Source organism: Lissotriton vulgaris, chromosome 3_1 (assembly GCF_964263255.1).
Source record: "Lissotriton vulgaris chromosome 3_1, aLisVul1.2, whole genome shotgun sequence".
Classification (NCBI taxonomy): Eukaryota; Metazoa; Chordata; class Amphibia; order Caudata; family Salamandridae; genus Lissotriton; species Lissotriton vulgaris.
The window spans coordinates 255,748,579-255,772,439 of NC_141689.1; positions in this window are offsets into that span (position 1 = coordinate 255,748,579).

Consider the following 23,861-nt stretch of genomic DNA (forward strand, 5'->3'; position numbering starts at 1 on the left):
CATGTGTAGTGCATTGTACCTGATAAATGGCAGACCCACCTGCTCAGACTTTGGAGTCGCGTATAGAAAGTCTGCTTGAGTAATGGCCAGACCCACAGCAAGATGTTCTGGGAAAGTGCATGAATCGATTTGATGAATTTTGGCTTTTACAGATATTAAAGGCGTTTTTAATGCTGCCCTACGTTTCCCTCCCAAAGGATACTTGAAAACTTTATTGAAGTTCGATGTCATAGCCAAGGAAGAGGGCAGATTAGTCTGCATATGCACATTTTGATTACATAATATTCATACTTTTTTTAAAAACAGAATTTAGTAGTTTTTTTGCAAGAAAGCCATTTAAACCACAGTAAAAAAGGCCGCCATTGCGCAGATGGCTCGTGCTGCCACAGGATAAAAGCAAACATCAAATACTCATCTCTCCCCCAGACCCCCCCTGGCCCCACCCTCCCCCTCCCACCGCCAGTTTGCCCCACTTAGGTCGATCATAGGAATAGCAGCCAACTACCCAGCCACACAGCCGTGTACACCACCTAGAATCAGATGTAGCAACATGGTAAAGTGCCTTCACAAGATAATCAGAGCCCTGCAGCCCCATCCAAGGTCGCAAACGCAATCAATCCTGGATCGCCGTCGGGTGCCCCTCCAATTCACCCGCACCCCTAAGTCCCACTCAACGCACTCTCCACCTGTCTGGCGCTGGCAATCAGTCCCCCCGACTAGCCTCAGCATTCTCCCCTCCATCCTCCTCCTCGGTATCCGCAGATGGGGTCTGCAGTTCAGTCACCAGTGCCTCCCACGCTCTCGCTTTTTCTAACGCCTTCTCATTAGTCGAGCGCCTAGCCAATTGCAGGCGGAGGGTGCCCTCGCTGCCCGCCCAGGTCAAGAAGCTCGTCCGCCATCTCTGATAGTTAGAGCCCGTCCTAGACTTCCAATGCATGGCGAGTTCCCTTTTTGCCATGATCAGCCCCAAGTCGTAACATTTACTAGTAACTTTGGTAGGGGAGGTATGTGGAAACCAGAGCAGCAGGCAAGTAGACATCTCAGCCTCCAGTGCCCGCCCCGTCACACCATTGAGGCACGTCACCACCTCTTCCCAATAGGATCCCAACCCTGCGCAGCTCCAGACCATGTGCAGGAAATCGGCACCGTCCGCAGTGCATCTCGGACACGTTGAGTGGGAAACCCCAAAATACCTCTGAATCTTGGCCGGAGTCAGGTACGACCCTATGGAGTGTGAAAAACTGTACCAACTGGAACCGGGCATTAGGCGTACTCTTCCAGGCTCGCTGCAGTAGGTGGGGCCACGTCGTCTCCGGTATGGGCCTGCCGATGTCCGTATCCCACTTACCTTTTAAGGTATCTAGTGACGATAAGTGTTCAGTCGACAGGCGGCGGTAGAGGCAAGTGACTGCTTTAAAAGTGCCCGCCGCCATGGTGACATACTGGCAGCCCAGCGAGGTCGGAGGTTCCTGCAGCCCCGTCTTCCAGCGGCGCTGCAGCCCCACCACCAACGCAGCATGCAATAAATAGTCTCCTCGTGGCAACGCAAACGTGTCTTGTACATCCTGAAAGGACAGCAACACGCCATCTCTATACAGATCTCCCACCATATGGAGGCCCAGCTCCTCCCAAACTGCCAGCGCAGGCCAATTACCCCCGTGGGGGAGGGCCGTGCACATGCCCAACGGTATCTCCGGGGCATACGGGGAGGAACAACCAACCCGTTTCTGACTCCGATTCCAGCACAAGCGAAGAGTGCGTTCTTCAAGAGTGAGCAGGCTAAGATCGATCTTTTGTTGGAGGACTATGAAAGACAAAATGTGGTGAGGGATCACTCTGCCACAGAGTCCCTCAGGTCCCCGGAACTCCTGAGCCACCGCCAGCGTAAGCCACTGAAGCTGTGCCGCCAGGTAGTACCATTCGAAATCAGGCACCACCAGTCCTCCATCAGCCCCTGGACGCAGCGCAACACGCCGCCTACCCGCGCCCCAAAGGAAACACATGGTCAAAGCCCGAAGTGTCCGGAAGACCGAGGTCAGAATACACACAGGCAATGTGCGGAAAAAGTAAAGCAAGCACGGCAGCGCCACCATCTTTAAGAGTGTCACTCGGCCCGCAACAGACAGAGGGAGAGAGCTCTTAAAAGCCATAATGCCCCTCAGGCCTCTTATCGCCTTGTGCACGTTACCAAGAGATCAGACTGTGTATGATAAATACGGGTGCCCAGATAAGGCAGGCAGCAGGGCTTCCACCTCAAGTCCTCCCCTGCCGGATGTTGCCGCCCAGTCGGGGTCAAAGGGAATAGGCAGGTTTTGTTCCAATTCACACACAGGCCGGACAGTCTACCAAACTGCTGAAGCAGCGCTCTGGCACCCCGTAATGCCTCGTCTTCTCCGGACAAGAACATCAGTAGATCATCAGCGTAGAGAAAAATGTAATGGGCCTCTCCACGCAACGACAGGCCATCATACGACCTCCCCAACATAGCATGTGCAGCCCGCGGCTCGATCGCGAGTGCAAATAATAGCGGGGATAACGAGCAGCCCTGCTGGGTGCCCCTCCCCACCTGACAACCAGCTGATATGGTCGGCCCCGTTTTGACCCTGGCGGAGGCTGAGTTGTACAGTAATGCTGTCCACTGCACAAACTGATCTCCCAAGCCGAACTCTCTTAAGACCTGAAACATATAGGGCCATTCGCGCTATCAAAGGCCTTCTCAATATCTACTGAAAGCACAGCAGCGTTCGTAACATCCTGGTAACCCCCCTCCATAGCTCGGAGCAATCGATGTATACACGTCGCTGTGTTCCTGGTAGGGATAAAGCCTGCCTGATCTGGATGAACCAAGGTCGTCATGTGCTCCAAAAGCCGGGTCGCAAGGATTTTACTGAGTATTTTATAATCCACCGTAAGCATAGAGAGCGGACGGTACCATGAGCGCAAGCTGGCATCTCCGACCCTTCATCAGCAAAGGTATAATAATCGCCTCTCTGGCAGATGCAGGCAGCCTTCCCAGATCCCAAGCTTCCCTATATACCAAGAACAGTCTTGGCGCTAGAAGATCCACATATTTCGCGTAAAACTCTACCGGGAGACCATCAGCCCCCAGCGTCTTCCGCCGCGCCATGTGCTTGATCGCAGTTTGAATTTCACCCGGGGAAATAGCTTCCCCCATCGTGTCTCCCTGAACTGGGTCCAATCGTGGGAGCTGGGCCGCTAAGAGGAAGTCCTGGGTCTCCCCCGGTAGGTCCGGCACCGCGCTCCGATAGAGCGCAGTCTAGTAGCTAAAGAACTGATCATTGATCTCCGTCTGCGAATACACAAGGTCCCCAGTAGCCGTGCTCCAGGACAGAATCAGAGTACCCCGGGCCGCCGGGTTCGCTACCCATGCTAATAAAGAACCCACTTGGTCCCTTTCTGCATGGGCCCTCACCAGATACTTCTTGTAGTCAAGACAAAGCAGGCGCTCCACCTGAGTGGCCACCGCCTCACGCGCCTCCAGCACTGCCGTCCGACCCGCCGCATCAGTGTGGCTATCCCTTTCAGCGTGACGTAGCCCGTCTTCCTCCCGCGTGATATCCTGCAGCAACGTCTTGCGGGTTCCCGCCGTGGCCGAGATGCACACCCCTCTCATCACCACCTTAAACGCGTCCCCCTCATGGGCTCTACTAGACGCCATACCTGCATTTTCAGCGAAATAATGTTCTATGCTATTGTTAACCCCAACACTAAAAACAGGGTCTTCCAAGGCCATGGGGCTCAACCGCCACGTGGGGATCGCCTGGCGCTGCCAAGTCCACCGCACCGCAATTAGGCAAGGGTTGTGATCCGATAGCGTCCTTGCCAGATACTCACTGTGATAGACCATGCCCTGGGCTTCCAGTGAGCACAAGATACCATCTATTCGCACATGTAAATCATGCGGTACGGAGTAGAACGAGTAGTCCCTATCCATTGGGTGATGGGCCCGTCACGTGTCCACCAGGCCCCATGTACTCTGCCCGTCCCGCCGCACCTTCGCTATCCTATGTACCGGCGACTGGGCCAGTGGAGGAGGGGAGCGATCCAAGCCCACATCAGCGACCGAATTGAAATCGCCCCCCAAAAACACCGTACCAGTCAGGAGGGTCGCCAGCTTTCCAGACAGGCGCGAGAAAAAGGCCGGCTGTTCCATATTCGGAGCATACACACTGCACAGGGCCACCTCACTTCCATCCATACGCCCTTGCACTGCTACAAACCTCCCCTCTGGGTCAATCACTGTGGTCAGAGGCTGGAAAGGCACACCCGCACGCACCCAAATCAATGCACCTCGCGCGTACGCAGAATATGTAGTATAAAACAATTGACCCCGCCATCTACGCTGCAGCGCCCGACTTTCAGATTGAACAATATGGGTCTCCTGCAGGAAAGCTACCTGGATCCCCTGCGCACTAGATATGCATGCACCTTATATTGTTTCCTCATGGAGTTCAACCCTCGTACGTTCCAGGAAATGCATTTCAATTCAAGGCAGGTCCCCATAATGGAGTACATCAAGTGTGGCTAAATGGTTAGAGCGGCAGACCCTGATGCAGAGGTCTGGCCCAGGCCCAGGGTTCAATTCCCCGCCTCGGCGGGTCTTTGGCTCAAAATTCCTCGGACCTGATAATTCTCGCCTCGTGCCTATTCCAATCATGGGTCCCACTCTGCAACTCTGGGCAATAGCTTGCTTAATCCCCACAACGGCCCCCACAACGCTAAGGATGCCTGGCCTCCACCTTGGGGGTGCCCAGGAGTGGACGCCTCACAGGGAAAGCCAGAATGGGTTCCACAGCGGTATTCGTACAAGCGCCTTGAGACCCTTGCGGGTGAGTAGTGCGCTATACAAGTATCAATTTACATTTACATTTACAACTTCTCCCTCTCCCAAGAGGGCAAACTAGCAACACCCCAATACCCCAAACATCCCCAACCAACCCCCCTCCCTCCCTTCCCCAGAACAGGCGCTAAACTGCAGTTACCCATCCAAACTTGGCCCCAAGAGCGGAAACTCTCTGGCAACTACCAGAGTCTCACACCTAGCGTGAGTATGGGGGGGTGTCTCTACACCTAAATGGCTAGGCGGTAATAACACCCTACGCTATCAGCGCTCAGCCTCCAACATAAATCCCCTAGGTTCTCAGCGCCCCGCCCCGGAGGGACTCCCCAGCAAACTCCGACAGCGGCCATCCCTTCTTAACACAAATAAAAGAATAGGAATATTCACCCATCCCGATGACAGTCCCCCCCCCCCCCCCCGCCCCAACCCCCCCCCCCCCCCCGGCTCTCATCCGAACAGGGCTGCCCAAATCCAGTTTAACACCCCCTTACTGTACACAAGCTGGGCAGATAAGAGTCACTCGTCCATGAGGCCATCAGCAGTTCCCGGCTTGACATGCGGCAGGGCCCGACCGTCCACATCAGAACCCTCAGTTACTAGGTCCTCCGACCCCTGCTGGGAGCCTGATTCCACCACAGGCTCTACGACCACTGCCCCCGAAATGGCGGGAACCGCCTGGAGGGGCCGCCCGGCGGTCCAGTTCCGTCTGTGATTGTGATGGCGTTCGGGTAAATGCCATGCGACCCCTGAGCCGCCGCCTTCTACGAGGCTTCGGGCTGGTCTCCGCCGTCTTCTCCACTGCCTTCTCCGTCACCTCGTCGCCATCTCTGCCAGCCCTATACGTTTCCAGCCAACACCAAGCATCCTCAGGAGAGTCAAAAAAGTATGTATTTTGCCATCCGCCAGTAGTCCCAGTCGTGCAGGGAAAAGGAGAGAGTACCGTATGCCCTCATCGCGAAGGGCCTTCTTGACCGCCAGGAAAGTGGAGCGACTGCGCTGGACATCATAAGAATAGTCAGGATAAATGGACACAGATGCATTATCCACCCGGTAAGGACCCAGTGCTCGCGCCTTCTGCAGTATAACATCTCGGTCTTTAAAATGCAACAGCCGGACCACCAGAGGCCGGGGAGGGCGGCCGATGGCTGGTGGGCGGGCAGGCACTCGGTGGGCTTGCTCCAGAGTGTAAAACTGCGACAGACCCTCAGGGGCACCACCTCACGCAGCCAGGCCTACAGGTAGGCGACCATGTCGTTCCCCTCGATTTTTTCAGGCAGGCCCACCACCCGGACATTGTTCCACCTGTTGCGGCCTTCAGCATCCTCCGCCCTCTTCTCCAGGTGTTGCACCCTGTACAGCAGGTCCCCCACCGCTTCATCAGTCGCCTTGTGTGCTGGCTCCAGTACCTCCAAAGTCAGTTCCGTGGCCTTAACTCTGTCGGCCAGCTTGCCATGATCCGCCCTCAGCAGGCCCAAGCTCGTGGACACCTGCGTGATGTTGTGATGCAACGCCTCTCTCATGGCTGTGATAGCTTGTAGGATCTGCTCCAGCTGTTGCTGTTGTAGTCCTGGCGCCTGCGCCCCGGCAAATTCCTGATCCTGGCCCATCGACATCTCCTCTACGGGATCGGGAGGTGGCACCCCTGTTTTTGCCTTCGGCTTCCCCATGCCCCCACGGTGCCCGTGCACTTCTCAAGGCCGTTGAAGCGGTGGCCACACAATGCTCACTTATCCGTGGCAACAAGAGAAGCACGAGCTCAGGCCCTCGTCCCACACCAGGCCAGAGTCACAAGCCTGTGTCAGCTGCCTCACCCCTAGGCCGCCCCTGGGACAGATGGGTATTACAGGCGCGAGGCGGGGCCCCCCAGCGTCCGTCTTCCCCGATGGTGTCTCCGGCCTCAAATTGTTAGGTTACCGCTATCGTGGGGCAGCCGCCCTCACTCCACGCAGTCCTGAGGCGGTGTCGCCAGCTCCCCAGGCGACAATAATCCAGGGCCGCTCCGCTACTCCAGGCCTCCCCTGCGTGGCCCCAGCCGGGTCGTGCTCCTCACAGTCGCCACCCAGTACCAGGCAGCAGGGCTATCACTCCCACTGGGGTGTCCCTCACAGACTCCAACGTGGGGTCCCCGTTTGCAGATGAGGTAGGGTCCGGTCACACCCACGGCAAAGCGCCGCCACCCGGCCACCGAGCAGGCCGTCGGACAGCCACGGCCCAACCTTGAAGCCCCAATGGAGGGCGAATTCGCAAATAATGAGGAGCCTCCTGCTCAGGCTCGACCCATGACCACCATTTAGGGGCCCCGCTCAATATCGGGCACAGGAATCAACCAGTGATGCATGCAATCCTTGTCCCAAGGCCCTGCTGGAGCAAGCGTTGTAAAGGGCTCTCCTCGACGTCACAGGGCCACGGTGGAGGGCCCTGCAGCCATCCGGGTCCGCCACTATGGAGGGCGATCCCCGCAGCAGCAGGTAGCAGCCCCGCTGTCTCTACGCTGCTGCCGCCCGCCGCGGCAGGAAAAGTCCGATCCGGCCGCAAGATGGCCGCTCCGCGACTGCCTCCTGAGTACGTGAGGCCGGGAATGAAGTGCTGGGACCAGGCCCCACCAAAATGGCCAATCGCCCGACTGCAGGCCCACGACAGTTTTCGCTCCGGTGGCTGCAGTGGGCTTCGCCGGCCCCCTCCGGTCAGCGCAGCGGCGTCCCTACAGCTTAGGGAGCCCCTCCAGGACCCAGGCGCCGCACCCAAGGTATGATGACAGGATAAATCTGCCGAGGCAGGCGCGGAGCTCCGAGCTCAAGCAGCCATGCCCGTTGGTGGTCAAGCCACGCCCCTACGTAATATTCATACTTGTTTAAATGTGTTAAATATCTGTACAGTGTTAACTTCTTGCGTGCACCCCTTACGCCACTATATCACCAATAAATTACCTAGTTCCAGGCAGTCTGTAAAAGACAATTGGCACAGTTGCAGAAGAAAATGGCTCAGTAATACTTTTTGGAAACAAGAGAATTGATGAGGCAAAATGGGGAGAAACAAATAGAGCTTTATTGGCATTATTGGGGCCTTTTTAACTTAAGGTAGTTGTAGATGTGATGTTATTTGGTAGCACGACTGGAGTGATTGAACAGTCAGAAATGAGCTCACCAGGTGGTACAAGAAAATAATTCATGGAAAGAGACCATAAAGATTACACAAAAATAGAAATATCGGTTTGAGGCAGGGGTTAGCCGAGACACTGTAGAAGGGAAAGTATCTTGTTTGTTGCTGGTTTAATTGTCAGTATTACAGCAGAGAAAAAAAGGAAACAAATAACGGCATAAATGTGGTCAGACTTTCTAAATTTCCGAAATAGGAACCCACGCAGAAAGGATCACAACAGGGAAAGAAAGGAAGGGGAGGTGTGCAGGAAATCATAGAGCCTTTTTTGCTAAAGGTCATGCCAATTACCAGGTCTAAGAACAACAGAAGCAAGGTAGACCGGTGGTGAGAGACCACTGGCCTATGTCACAGAATACATAATTGGCATTGATAATGCTTCTAGGGAGGAGGAGCTTCGCGGGCAACCAAGATAGCCGCGTAAGCTCGGAGCTCCGCGGACCTTCCGATCCTCCGCACCTACCCTGCCCGTAATCCTGATCCACGAGGGTGGATACTCGTTGCTGAGGGCCCACTGAGGCGAGCACCGTTTTCAGAATCCAAATCGGTGTCTCCTACGCGGAGCTATGTCGAGTGGGACTCCGTGCCAGCTTGGTGCCATTGTCTCAGCGGACTCCGTCGCTACGCTTTGCTGATCTGCGGAGTGCCTGCCTGCCTTCGCCAGCGGAGAGGTGCACTGGACAGCGGTGCTATTTGGACTACGGAACTAACTTAGGACGGTATTCCATTGTCCTCCCGGACAAATCTCCGACTCTCTGGGCTTGGACTTGCCTGGCATAGCCCCTTGTTCTCTTGGACCTAACATGGCGGGCAGAGGGGACCTCGACAAGCCGTCTAACAGAGGAGTGCGCAGTAAATCGCAACAGTTGCAGAATCGGATTGAGCGCTATACTCAGCCGAAGACACCGCCTGTTACTGGACCCTCTGCCAAGGGCATCCCACACTCGGGCTCGCCGGACGGCTCTGAGCCCACTTTGAGCGACATTTTGGGAGCCATTACAAACTTCCGGGCGGACATGCAGCAACAGCATGAAGTCCTCACGCACAAGGTGGATGGCATGGCCGTTGATCTGTCCCTCATCAGAGCCGACTTGGGCAAGACCAATGATCGGGTTAAGAATCTGGACATCAAGACGACCAGTCTTACGGGAGACGTCTCGGACTTGCAAACTGAAGTCCGGAACCTGCAGAGGACAGCGGAGCAATTCGCGAGGCGGCTGGATGACTTTGAAAGCCGGGCCAGGCGGCAGAACATCCGCATTGTCGGTGTACCGGAGGGTTCGGAGGAGGCGGCGACGGACCTCCTCGTTGAAGACCTGATCAGGACTCATCTGGCCCCGCCTGGCCTCAGCAACTTTTTCTCGTGGAGCGTGCCCACCGAGTACCGGGTGGCCCGCCGAAGACGGGCGTGGCACCCAGACCCATCGTGGCCCGGCTGCTTAATTTCCGTGACAGGGATGCTGTCCTGCAGGCTTCCAGGCGACATGGACCACTTAAATTCCAAAATGCTGATGTCCATTTCTATCCAGATTTCACCAGGACAGTTCAGCGACAGCGCCAAAGCTATGCTGGGGTGAAGCGACGACTACGGGACCTAGGCTTCAAGTACTCTATGATGTTCCCCGCTAAGCTCCGGATCGAACACGAAGGACGTGCCCTGTTCTTTGACTTCGCTGAGAACGTTAGTGAATGGCTGGACACTCTATCACCGCGCCGAGGAGCACAGGAGGACCACGAGGGTGGCGCCGCTGGCGGCTCGGGCCCATGAGACTTGGTTCTGTAGTGGGTGACTAATTGATTATCTTGCTTGCCTCAGTGGCCTATCTAATGTAGCTTTGAGATGCCGTACTATCTTTCCTGTCAGTACATGGAGGGTGGCGGGAGGTGTTCGCGGAGATTCCTTACTCCTCTGGGTGTCTTTTTGTAGAGTAGTTATGGGGCGACAGGCACACTGCTGGTTGGGGGGGCTTTTTAGTCACATGCAGGGGTGCAGGGTGGGGGGTGCAACTTTGCGGGTTTTACTGTTTGTTTGTTCTATCTCTTTTTCTTCCTTGAGGCAATGGACAGTGTGTTTTAATGTGCAATTGACGTTTGAGTTGGATGGAGTCGGGTGGGGCGGGTTGTTCGGGGATGGGGGGTAGGAAATTGAAAGTGCTTAGCTGGAATGTCAATGGATTAGGTGATCGGGTTAAGAGAGGGGTGGTGATTCAGCTGATAAAAAGGAACATGCCTGATGTTGTACTATTACAAGAAACGCACTTAGTGGGGAACTCTTGTAGGGCCCTGAATCGTAAGGGTTACAAGATGGTTGCCCACTCTGGGTTCTCCTCGGGCTCCCGGGGGGCGGGCATCCTTGTACGTGCGTCCCTTCCTCTTGAAATAGACGTCACGCTCCTAGATGATAGAGGACGCTACGCAGCTGTGGCGGGAAGATGGGAGGGGCGTTCCTTGGCCCTGCTTTCGGTTTATGTTCCCCCTGGCCTCCAATCTAGCACCTTCCAGGACCTTGGTGGTGCCATTTTGTCCCTGCCTTCGGGCCTACTGATCCTAGGGGGTGATTTCAATTCAGTCTGCTCTGGCACTCTAGATCGCCAGCCACCGAGAGACCTCCTGGGTTCCCAAACGTGGCTGCCGACCTTCCTTGACTCTATGGGTCTGGTGGATTGTTGGCGGTTATTACATCCTGCGCTTCGCCAGTTTTCATTCCTCTCCGGTGCCCATGGAAGTCTGTCCCGCCTGGATTATGTCCTCACCCTGGCGGCGCAGTCGCCTGCCATCTCTGGGGCGCGTTTCCTGGCGAGGGGCGTTTCCGATCACTCGCCGCTGTGGATCTCCTTTGATTTCGGTGTCATTCTGTCCAGCCGCCCGGCAGCGGTAAATCCCTGGTATTTCCGCAACCATAACGCGCGAGCACTCCTGGCCAAGGCCATTGGCCTATATTTTACTGAAAATACTGGATCCGTGGGCTCTGCGGTCACTCTGTGGGAGGCCTTCAAAACGGTGTTGCGGGGTGAAGCCCTGGCTCTCATCGCGGCGGCTAAACGAACTCGTGATGCTGATCTCATGCAAGTTGGAGGTGGAGGTCTTGGATCTCGAGTCCCGCCTGGGGCCTCAGCCCGACCCTTCTCTCCTGCACGACCTCTCTCTGAAACAATCGGAGTATCACGATCTCGCCACGAACGCAGCCCTGATCTTGGCGAAGGAGCAGCAAGGCCGCATCTATGATGTCGGGGACAAGGCTGGCAAATTGCTGGCCTGGTTGGACAGGCGGGAAATGGCAAGCCGGGTGGTCCCGGAGATCCTGGGTGAGGACGGAGTGGTGGTTACTGATCCGAGTGCCATTGCCGAGTCTTTCGCGGACTATTTTCGGGGTGTTTATACCTCCGGCTCGGACCGCTCCGAGGCCGACTCGTCTGAATTCTTCTCGGCGATAGACCTTCCTTGTCTCTCGGAGGAAGACAGGGTCGACATGGACCGGGACATCACCGCGGATGAGATCGCTCTGGCGATCCGCGCTCTGCGTGCAGGCAAAGCAGCCGGACCCAACGGCATACCGGTTGAACTGTATAAGATCCGGCCGGACGTGATCTCCCCTCATTTGAGAGATATGTTCCTCCGTGCCCGCGAGGATGGTGTCTTTCCCTTGGACCAGCGACTGGCCACTATAGTGGTTATCCATAAGGACGGCAAGCCGCGAGATGTTTGTAGGTCCTATCGCCCCATTTCTCTTCTCAATGCTGAACCCAAGATCCTGGCCAAACTGTTGGCTAATCGGTTGGTCGGGGTCATAAGCGACCTGGTGCACCCGGACCAGTCTGGTTTTATTCCCCGCCGCAATACTGCCCTTAACCTGAGACGCCTGCACGGGGTTATGGCCAGGGTTCACGCCATTACGGAACCAGCGGTACTGGCCTCCCTTGATGCCACGATGGCCTTTGATTCCCTGGAATGGAACTACTTGTGGGCGGTGCTGACAAAACTTGGGTTTGGACCGGGTTTCCTGGGCTGGGTGCAACTTCTTTATGCTAGCCCTCTGGCTGCTGTCACGGTTAACGGTCGCATGTCTGCTCCCTTTGCGCTCCAACGCGGCACCAGACAGGGCTGCCCCTTGTCTCCGCTCCTGTTTGCGCTGGCTCTAGAGCCTCTTGCGGCTATGCTGCGCTCGCACCCTGACTTGCATGGGATCTCCTGGTCCCCGGGCTTTGAGGACAGGGTCTCCCTGTACGCAGACGACATCCTGCTCTACCGCACCTCCCCTTGCAAGTCACTTATTGTGGCGTGTGATGTGCTCAGGTTGTTTGGGCGCTACTCCGGCCTGATTATTAACTGGGCCAAATCCTCCCTTTACATCCTCAAGGGTGACACGCCGCGCCTCCCCAGAGGTTGCAACATACAACTGGCCGGACAAGGCTTTAAGTACTTGGGGATTTACATCTCGCACAACCCTAAGGCAAGGTACGACCACAACTTACTCCCCCCGCTCCAGCGACTGCGTGGGGATGTGGAGAGTTGGCGTAAGCTCCCTCTCTCTCTACTGGGCCGAGCGGCGTTATTTAAAATGATGTCCCTGCCCAGGTTCCTGTATGCCTTGCAGAATACCCAGGACCTTGTTCCGGCCCGCTACTTCAGGGAGGTTGAGAGCCTGCAGCGTGCCCTTCTTTGGGATGGTCGACCTCGTGTCGCTGTCCAGAAGCTTACCATGCCATGGTACGACGGGGGCATTGCGTTACCAGACGTGCGGAGGTACTACTGGGCCTCTCAACTTACCGCTATCAACCATGGTTTTTACGGTCCTGTGGACAGCCCCGGCTATGCCATGGACCGATGGCTCTTGCACGGGGGCAATTACTACCGCGCCCTCTATTCTAGATCCTTTGATCGGAACCTCACGGGCCCGACCAAGGCGGCGGTCCACACGTGGCGAACGGTTAATAAGATACAGGGCTGGCAGGACAGACTGACGAAATTCACCCCTCTCTTCGATTCCGACATTTTGGGCAAGCTCTGGCACACCAAGGGCTTTGACAAGTGGGACCTCATAGGGATTTCGAGGGTTGAGGACATGCTTTCCAGGGGGGAGGTCAAGACTTTCCCGCAGCTGCAGGCGGAATACCAATTGAGTGGAACGGAGTTCTTCCGCTACGCCCAGCTGCAACATGCAATAGCCGCCGCCAGACCGGAGGAGGGTGACATCCCCGAGAGCTCTCCCTTGGAGGACAGAGTGCCGGACGGGCATATGCCGGATAGCGCCATCTCTCTGTCCTACAAGAAGCTGATAAACGTTCAGGTGGACCTCCTCCAGCGCCTGCGGGAGCAGTGGGTGGCCGATGGGCTGGAACTGGACGACGAGGACTGGCAGAGTGCTGTGTCCTCCCCCAAGGAGGTCGCCATTTCCTCACGCCTGCGGCTGGTCCAGTTCAAAATCCTTCACCGAGTCTACGTCACCGGCCCCAGGCTTGTGCGCATGGGCTTCTCGCAAGATGGCCTTTGTCGTCGTGGCTGCGGAGCCCTTGCCACTTTTCTGCATATATTGTGGGAGTGTCCCGTTATCGCCCCTTACTGGGAGAGGGTCCACAGAGTGATGCGGGAGGTGACTGGAGTGGAGTTGGCTGCGGAGGCGCGGAGGTGCCTCCTCAATGTCTGGGAGCCAAATGACTATGACACGGCGCAGACCCGGTGGGCTACACTAGGCAATATGGTTGCTAAGCGGGACATAGCGCAGAAATGGGGATCCAACGTGGCCCCCCTGGTGGTACAATGGAAGGCCAACATGGATTGGTGCATGTTGCGTGAAAAGACTGTGTACACTGCCAGGGGGCGGCCTCAGACATGGAATAAGGTGTGGGGGGCTTGGAACGCTTACAGGGGTGATTTGTGTCTACCACCTGAACCGATGCCCCGTGATGAAAGCTTATCGCCGTAGACGTTGACAACAGCTATGCTACTCTTGTTCTGATTCTCCTGTTCTTCCTTCCCCCCCCCCTCTTTTTCTACATTCTGCTTCAGTTCTTTTCTACAACTTCTCTAGCCTCTGCCGCCTCCTACTGACTCATGGTAATTTTTCCTTCTATTGCCTTTTCTGCGCCCTCGGGCGCTTCTGTTCACGTTTCTGTGTGTAATTAAAATAAAAAACAACCTGCATTGTTCTGACATGAATCGCTTGGCACTATGACCGTTCTGATATTTTGCTGCCTTGCCTCCGGGATGTTAGGCTGAATAGCTGTGTGCTTTATTACAATAAAGGTTTTAAAAAATTTTTTAAAAAAAAGATAATGCTTCTAGGGAAAGTAGTAGATATCCAGGTTGGAAAATTTGTGTTTGGAATACTGGGCATTCAGATTACAATGTTAGAGGTTCTGTCAGTGGTGCATGCAAAGTAGAGCTCACTATATGTATCAACTCCACCTAAGACTGTGTGTGTGGAAACAATACTAAATAAAAGAAGGAACCCAAAGAAACAGCTGAAAGCATCCCAGAACTTATTGAATGTCGGTATGCTTAGATCAGCAATCAGACTTCAACACCCCAGTTTGTCCCCTGAGAAATCCTGATGAGCCCTGGAGAATGAATCAAAACTGTTATTAGTTAAATTGAGCAGTCCCTCTCTAGACGGCGACAGTACCAGGCATGATAACTGCTGAAATTCGAGTAAAGTGGAGGAGTGTCCTGCAGTTTTTGACTTGTCAAATGTTTGCTTTTGCCATTGATGAGTTAAGATCAGTTTGTATTTATTTGGGGGGGTGAGATAGCCAGTACGCTTACCTGAGGTTGCCTATAAGTTAACTGTATAGACCAACTTTGTCTCATTAGCTAGTAGCTAAAGTTCTGGCTTTTTTTTCACAAGTTGACACCCAAATTGCACATCACATCAATATTATGTTACTGGAGATATTAAAGATCAAAAGTCAGTCACATAAGAAATTAAGTACTTACAGAAAAAGAGTTGGGCAATCTCTACTGAAGAAGTTGCAGGGACCTGCACAAAAAGTGGAATTTCTGAGTATTGTTTGGCGGACACGCCTAAAAGATGATTGATGCCATGAAGCAGTTCCAGGTTCCTCCTTGAAAGAGATGGAACCGAAGTTTAATAGGGTTAATAATGTTCTGGAGACGACACAGTTCACATTTAGATTTGATCCTGAATCCTTTGTACAATGTCACAAGTTAAAAGCATAGTGTTAAGTGCGATCAGAACAGTAAGACGTATTTGTGAACAAAGATACAGAAGCGTAACTTGTCATAGGCAGCAGAGAAGTGGAGAAGTGTATAGGAGGCGGCAGAGGGGTGTCAGCGCAGGGCTAGTTTCGGTTCCGACCCAGGTTTAGTCAATCTCAGCTCCCACAATTCTGGTCCTGGGACCACCTTCCGCCTTTGCCTGGATAAGACAAGAAGCGACCCGGCGGCTACACAGCAGTTCGAAGTTCCGGAAGTGTGGCAGTGCGAGGACCAGCTCTGACCAGCTTAGAACGGGCGTGATAGGAGCACCGCAACAGCCCCCCAACAGTTGGCGAAAAAACCAGAGGTGTGGCGGTTGGGAGGTCGGGAGCTCAGAGAGGCGGCTTCCAGACAGACAGAACTCGATACGCTGAGGGAAGATGTTTACCAGAGTAGTGACAGTAGGAGGGGCCGGTGGGGCAATTTAAAATGAGAAACAAGCTGTAGTCTGCTGCTGTAGAGTACGCCCCGTGTGGCTCACGAAGCAGCCCAGCTAGGACTATGTGCGGTTTGTGGGCATACCCAGTAAGCCCGCTTGAGTCCAAAGCCCCCGTTCCCCCGCCAGCCCCTAGCCTCCAGTAAAGTTTTTAAAACCGCCCACAACAAATAAGTGAATATGCAGAAACGTCAAATCCACTTCTAGAAAAACCACAAACGAAATGAGATCACAATAAATAAGGCAGTTGCTGGGGCAGAAGAGCTCTAATCAGAAATGAGCATTAAAAAAATGTAATATGATTAAGACAAGGGGGGGCGTGGCTTGGTAGCCAACATGTTCTGAGCCGGCTCCGTCCAGCCCGCAGAATATCCGTCAATTATCCTGGCAATCTGGTCTCACTGAGACTAATATATTAAGAATCTGCACGAGCAGCAGGCTCCCCCGTCCATTGGCGTCCTTCATTGAAGCGTAGGCCGCCGTGGAACAGATATGGCGGAGGCGGACGTGCAGCCTGGTGGGGTGCGGAGGGCCCAAGAGAGTGAGGCGGCGCAGCTGCGGCAGACCCGGAACTGAGTGCTGTGCCGGGCCAGGCGGACAGACGCTCCGACAGGCGGTGGGCGGTCTGGAGTGGTAGCGGGGGGCCTTCCGACTGTCCGGCGGCCCCGAGCCCTGAGGGAGCCTGGAGCCTTGAACTGGCGAGCTGTGGTGCGGCGGAGAGGCCCGGCGTTCACATCGGACTGCGGCGGTGCGGAGCAGTGCCTGGAGCTACCTGGGAGATCCGATGGGGACGACTAGGTGAGAGGGAACAGGCGGCCAGCGAGAGGGGTGGCAGGCCTGTCCTCCCGAGAGCTTCTCTCCCCCGGGGTAGTGGTGGGGATCGGCGTCGCTGTCGGGCCGCGGATGGGGCCCTCGAGGGAATTGATTGGCAGTCTCGCCCCCGCACTCCCCTCCTCCTTGACTGGGGTGCCTGGTGCCCACTTGGGGTCCGGTGGTGGCAGCTGTGGAGCAGAGTCCCCCCCGGCTTACTATCTGGGCATCTGTGGCGTTTCTGAGGTCTGGTCGGGCCGAGTGAGGGCCTCTGCGACTGGGGCAGGCTGCGCATCCCCTCCCTGTATGCGAGAGCTGTCTCCGCTGGGCCTGTGTGCAAGCTTGGCGTGGCCCATTTCCCCCCCCACCACGGACTGTTGGTGGCGAGGTGGGGGGTACAGCCGGAGGCGCCCACTCTGGAGACATTGCCTGGATCTGGCGAGGCCTACGGCGCAGCAGTGAGGGTAGGACAATGGCACCATTGTTGGGCCGAGAAGCCAGGCCCTGGAGGTTGGAGTTCTGGCCCACATTGACTTCCACACTCCGTGACACGCAGCGGGCCCTCTGTGATAGCTGGGGCTTGCGGGGCTGGCCGTAGGTGTGTGGAAGGAGCTCGGCCTTGCCTGTGAGCCGGTGGGGATGGCGTGAGGAACTTGCCGGGTGGCGCAGGCCGGCTGGAGCACCCGGATGGAACAGGGGGCCCTGAGTGAGACTGTGTGGGTGGGCCAGGTGCGGAGGGGCGGCAGTGACCAGTCTTGTGGAGTTGCAAGGGGTGAGTTGGATGGGGCCTGCGGGTCTGCGAAGCAGCCATGATCCGAGACTAAGGAGGCCATGGCTCGACTAAACAAGGGCATATTGATAAGTTTACAGGCAAGGGGGCAAGGCATGGAACATCTGGCGGTCAGCTGGGAGTGGTGCCGGACAGTGCGGCCCTCATGGCCGCCATCACCCAGTCCAAGGACATGCTGGACGCGAAGATTGGGGCTGTAGGAGTGGATGTGATGTTGCTGTGATAGGACCTACGCAACGCAGTGTCCCGCATCTCCGAAGCTGAGACCCAATTATCAGGAGTGGAGGAGGATGTCACGGAACTCAAGCGGAAGGTGGCGGCGATGGAAACTGAGGGGCCTAGTACTCAGGGTGGCGGACGTGGAAGGACGGGCCCAACGCAATAATCTCCGCCTTGTTGGGTTTCCGGAAGGTTGCGAGGAGGGGAATATGGAGCGCTTCCTCACCACTTGGCTGGAGGGCTGACTTCCGCCTGAGTCTATGTCTAAGTGTTTTTTTAGTGGAGCCGGCCCATTGTGCACTCATGCAGAAACCTCCGGGGGGGCCCGCCCGCGGCCTGTCATTGCCAAGTTACTGAACTGCATGGACAGGGACGTGATCTTGAGACATGCCCGGGCCAAAAAACCATTGTTATACAATAACGCTCATATCCTAATCTTTCCCGACTACACGCGACAAGTTCAGCAGCAGCGCCATCGGTTGGTCTTTCAATCGCGCACCCACTTCTTTGACAGACCAGAGGAGGTCTTTCGATGGACGGATGAGACAGTGCGGGTGAGGCCTCACAACCCACCAGGAAGAGAATCGGACCCCTTTGTGAGTGATGCGGCCCGGGGGGGTCTTCGTGGTTGGCAGCGGAGCAGTGATCGACGGTCAAGGTCCAGGCAGCGCTCGCAGTCCAGCGACGCAGCTTCCCGAGGGGGGTCAGCCCCGGGAGAACAAACTTTAGAGCCATAGCGGGGGAAGCCGATGTTGCGAGGCAGAGCTTCACTTGAAAGATACTGAATTGTCCTGAACTGGGCTTGTGTTACCATCAGGAATTAACTGGCTATGGGCTGTGAGTTGGGGATCCATTCGCTGGGGCGAAACCCAGCCCTCTGTTGGGGACTGGGGGATCAGCCCCTCTGTGACAGATACTTCAGAGTTGGAGTTGAGGCATGGGGTGGGGGTTTGGTTGGGTAGGGGATGTTTTGGTTATCAGTTTGAACTCTCACCACATGCCCAACACAGGCTACACACACACCACCGAGGCTTAACAGCCGCGTTACATGACAAGGGACTCCCCAATGGCTAGTCCGTCCGTGAGGGGGCATAGAATGCAGGGTGGTCTTCGTATTCTAAGTTGGAACGTCCGAGGGGCGTTAGACAAAGTCAAGCGGGGGGCAATGCTCCAGCATGCGAAGCGATCTTGGGCAGATGTTCTTATGCTTCAAGAGACGCACCTCATGTGCACGAAGGCCTTTTGCCTGCAGCGCTATGGATTCCAACAGGTCTTTCACGCTGGCTTCCTTAGGGGGTCGCGGGGAGTGGCCATACTGGTACCATACACACATGAACAACACTGGTCTGATTTGCAGGGGCGCTACTTGTTTATCCGGGCAGGATTGGAGGGGAACCTCTAGTGTTGGGTAGTGTGTACGCTCCTCCCCGCCACAATGGAATCTCATTGAAAAGCTGAGGTCACTGTGGGCGGATATGCCCGATGTCATGTCAGTGGTGGGTGGGGACTGGAACGTTGTCATGTAGACGGTACAGGACAGGTCGGGGATCGGCAACGGTGTTGGAGAAGGGCTGCCAACGAAATTGAATGCATGCTTGACGGAGATGGATTGGATTGACACATGGTGTCTGGCGCATGGTGCGACTCGGGGCTACACCTACCTTTCGGCAGTTCATAAGTCCTTTTCCAGGTTAGATTTTATATTTGTCCCTCGGGCTAGGGTGGGTAGGGTTGTGGCGGCGGGGATACTGCCTCAAGGTCTCTCGGACCACTCCCCAATATATATAGAACTAGATACTGGAAGGAGCAGGCAGCCGTTCCGATGGCGACTAGCGCGTGGAATCTTCAAAACGCGGAATATACAGCTCATGTGGGGGAATCCATCGCCCATTACCTGACGGAGAATGTGGGCACTGTGTCTAACGCGGCCACGTTGTGGGAGGCGCTGAAGACCACTCTGCGGGGGTTGGATATATCCTGGTGCGCAGCGGCTCGCAGGCAGCGAAGGGAGGAACTGACGCGGTCAGAGGCAAACACAGAGAGACTTGAGAGGCAGAATCGAGAGTCAGGGAGCGATCTGGGAGTGAGACAATTGCTTATGGCCCGACAGGAATGTGCAGCCATGCTAATAGAGGAGGCGCGTCAGGCCTGGCTGGCTACGCGCAGTAGGGTGTACCAAAGTCCGGAAAAATGTTGCAGTACCTGTGCCAGGGCACCTTTCATGCTCATGCCCTACCGGGAATACTGGATCTGGCGGGAGATCCTATTACGGATCCCCCGGCCATAGAGGAGAGCTTTGCTGAGTATTTCGCCAATATTTATGCCCCTCTGGAGTACCTGGAGGCTGCCGCAGTTGAGAAATGTATTGCCGATCTGCCGCCCATGGCGCTTTCGGATGAGCAGCGGGGCCAGTTGGAGGTCCCCCTATCGGAGGAGGAACTGGGAGTGGCCCTGGGAGAACTGAATTCCGAGAAGGTGCCTGTACCAAACAGGTTCCGAGCTAGTTTTTTCGTCGCTATAATTTGCAGCTGACCCGTAATTACCGGGCCGTGGTGGAGTAGGCGCGGGACAAGGGGTGCTTCCCCCGGACTGGAGGCACGTGGAGGTGGTGGTGTTCCACAAGCCCGGGTGCCCACCGGAGAGCCATGCGTCCTACCGCCCCATTTCCCTCCTAAATGTGGAGGCCAAGATTCTGGCAAAGGGGCTGGCCAATTGGCTGCTGCCACACATAGCATCGTTGATACACCCCTACCAGGCGGGATTTATGCCCCAGCGGGGTACCAGACACAACATCAGAAGGGCGCAGATGGCGGTTGCGGCGATCCGGCAACTATGGGTGCCGGCTGCTTTACTTTTGGCTGATAGGGATAGGACGTTTGATTCCCTGAGCTGGGTCTACCTGTTTGCCCTGCTGCCTAGGCTCAACCTGGGCCCGCGATTCCTTTCTTATATAAAACTATTGTACACCGGCCTAACAGCGACGGTCCTGGATGCGAGCGCGGCCTCCTCCACTTTTGCGATTCAGAGAGGCACGCAGCAGGGATGTCCCCTGTCGCCATACCTGTTCGCCCTGGCTATGGAGCCCCTGGTGGCTTGGGTGCGCATGGACGTGCCGCTGCAGGGGTATCAGTGGGCAACGGGCCTCTCCGATAGAATAGCATTATACGCAGATGATGTTCTCTTCTTGATGGCTATGGACAGGACGGGTCCGCGGCTGCTGCGTATCATGCAGATTTTTGGGGAGACGTTGGATCTCTATATGAATCCCCACAAATCCACGCTCTGGTTGGGCAGACGGGGGTGGGATCGTGTGGCACCTGTGTGGGAGAGGGTGCGGGCGAATATAAAGTCCTGGTCGCGCATGCCCTTGATGCTGTTCGGCATATCGGCAATTTTTAAAATGGTGGCGCTCCCCCGACTTCTGTACCAACTGCAGAATCATCCGTATCCGATCTCAGCTAAATGGTTCCGAATAATGAACTCCGTGCTAGGGCAGTTTCTGTGGGAGGGCGGGAGGGTGCGGGTGGCAATGCGTACCTGTTTCCTCTCTACTTGTAGCAGGGGATTGGCATCCCTGGATCTCCTCTCTTACTATCAGGCTTCGCACCTGTTGGTCCTCAACGACTGGTGGTACGGGGATAGAGGGGACCCAGCGTAGGCACTGGAACGCTGTTTAATGGGCCAGCACACGCTACACACAATACTGTATTTGGCGAGGTAGCGTGGTGCGCTGCCGCCAGCTACAAGGGTGGTGTTCGTGACTTGGAAGCAGGCGCTGCGGCGCATGGGCTGGTGTGGCGTTTTGACCCGGGAGACCTTCTTGTGGAACAACGGGCGGTTGCCCCAGTTGGCAGCCCTTCCCCGGGCTGAGGGGTTGGGATGCCATTGGTATTTCCACAGTGGGCGATGTAGTGGCCGACACAATGCTTAAATCCTTTCGGGATCTCCAAGAGGAGTTTCATCTGCATCCGACACAGTTCTATCAGTATCTACAGCTGTGGCATGCGCTATCTCCTAGTCTGCAGGGTCTAGAGTCCATCCCTGAGTTCAGTCCCATTGAGGCTAAACTCTTTATGGGGGATTTAGGGGGGAAAAAAGAGATCGCGCATATATCAAACCCTGGTAATACATAGCTCCTCCATGCTTCGGAAGCTCAGAGGGAACTGGGAGGCTGATGTGGGTGGGCTGGAAGAAGAGGACTGGGCAGAGGCCCTGACAGCCCCGAGGAGGCGGCTATTGCAATGCAACTTCGCCTGGTCCAATTTAAATACCTCCACAGGGTCTACTTTACTAGGACGCGCTGATGGCGGGCAGGGATGATCGCACCAGTATGTTTGCGCTGTGACCAGGTGGAGGGCACGTTTATTCACATGGTATGGCAATGCACGTCTTTGGATCATTTCTGGAGGGGGGGGGGTCTTTGCTTGCCTCTCAGAGGTCCTGGGCTGGGAGCTTACCCGCACACCACAGCTGGCACTGTTAGACGTTGTGGAGGGGTTGGGGGGCAACATCTACAAACGACACCTTTTGCTTTTGGGACTTACCTTGGCAAAGGGGGACATCGTGCAAGTCTGGAAGGCAACGAGGGCTCCGTTGGTGGCAGCTTGGAAAAACGGCCTCGATTATTGCATGGGCCTGGATCAGCCCATATTCGTGACCAGGGGGTGCCCACGTAAACATTATAAAATCTTGAACCGGTGGGCGGAGTATCGTGGTGTATGGTTGGAACCCCCTGCGATGGAAGAGCCCTTGCTGCCAGTTTAAGTAGGGGATCACACATAGATTTTGAGGGGTGGAATGAAGGGGGTGGGGGACGGAATTGGGTGCCTTTTCTTTGTATATTTATTGTGCATACTTGCGGACATGGTGATGTGGACTTGCGCGACCGTGCGGGGGGGTGGGAGTTTGGTGGGGGAATTGGGCAGTGGCGTGTGTTACTCTTGGTGCTCCAGTATACGGGGCTGTTGCTTATGGGGGTTGAAAGATTACATAACAAAAGTAGTTTGCTGTTTTAGATGTACTGGAAATGCTTTGCAGCTGACTCTGGCATTGCAGGGCTCTGCATGATATATGCAATTTGACTAATAAAATCTGTTTAAAAAAAATATATGATTAAGACAATCAAGACAACTAAAACAAGCAAGTCCTGTAACACCCAAAGGAGCCCTCTTATATCACCGATATTAACCTTGTTTGGTAACGCGAACACAAGCTCCAAGTTTACTTACCTCAAAGACCGAGGGGCCTCAATCTGTTCAATGCCCTGTAATGTAACGGGTCTCTCGACACCATTGGCCCCTCAGAAAAAATACAAGTGAAACAAACGGACACGATCAAGCGCATAAAGGACACAATTATGGAGCAGATGAGTCAGAGGGTTCAGACACTTTCCCAACAAAGAGAGAGTGTCAACAAAGCCGACCATGATGACTTTAAATCAGAAACTAGAACTACAAAGGCCCATATTCATGCCGAGGAACCCTCTCTCGCAATAAGCGACAGAATTACCAACGAGTTGAGGGAGATAGTAACCTCTTCACAACACATAGTATATAAAAATAACGAAAATAAAGAAATGCACACAAAAATTCCAAAACCACATATCTAAACTGATGAGAGCAAGCTTTCACACTCTACGTCTAGAGTCACCTTAAAACAGGAAGTCCCCCAGGGGTTAAAAGCCACTGTACAGGCCTTATGTATGACCTGGAAAATTCATGGTTGAGATCAATCTTCCTTTCAAGTAACCGGAATCTCTTACAGGCCATGGATGTAAAAACAATCAATCAGGCGAGTGAAGCTATAGGGCAGAAGACAAAAAAATGATCCCAATACAACAATAAAAGTAAGCGTGGTGATACAGGATAAGTGTCATAATGCTGGTACTCTTGCCCAAACATTTTTTGATACCTCTTTTGACACACTTTACCCACATTGAAATATTCTGCAAAACACCAACGAAAGTGGTCCAACAAGCACTGGTTCAAAAACGACACAAGAGCAGCTGAATGGTGAACTTGGTGGCCAATTGGGCATCTATATATCACTACTACATACTTTACGAGACTCAACAGAGGCACTTACAATGCATTATGACAAATGGAATATTCAAATAGATCTAAGGAATATTGTGGCTTCTTACATTTCGTGTATTAATACTAAGCTGGAAAAATTCACAGACCTAATAATCGGAGAACAGACGATTCATTCACCATTACAAGCAACCAATGCATGTGGTCCAATAATCAATAAATTAAGTACCTTACCAGTGATACTGGAAGAGATAATAAGCATAAAAAAAACAATCTGGCTAATAATCTTCCAATAACAGTAGACTACAAGAAAAAGGTGCGCGCTGAAGCTACATCCTTCAC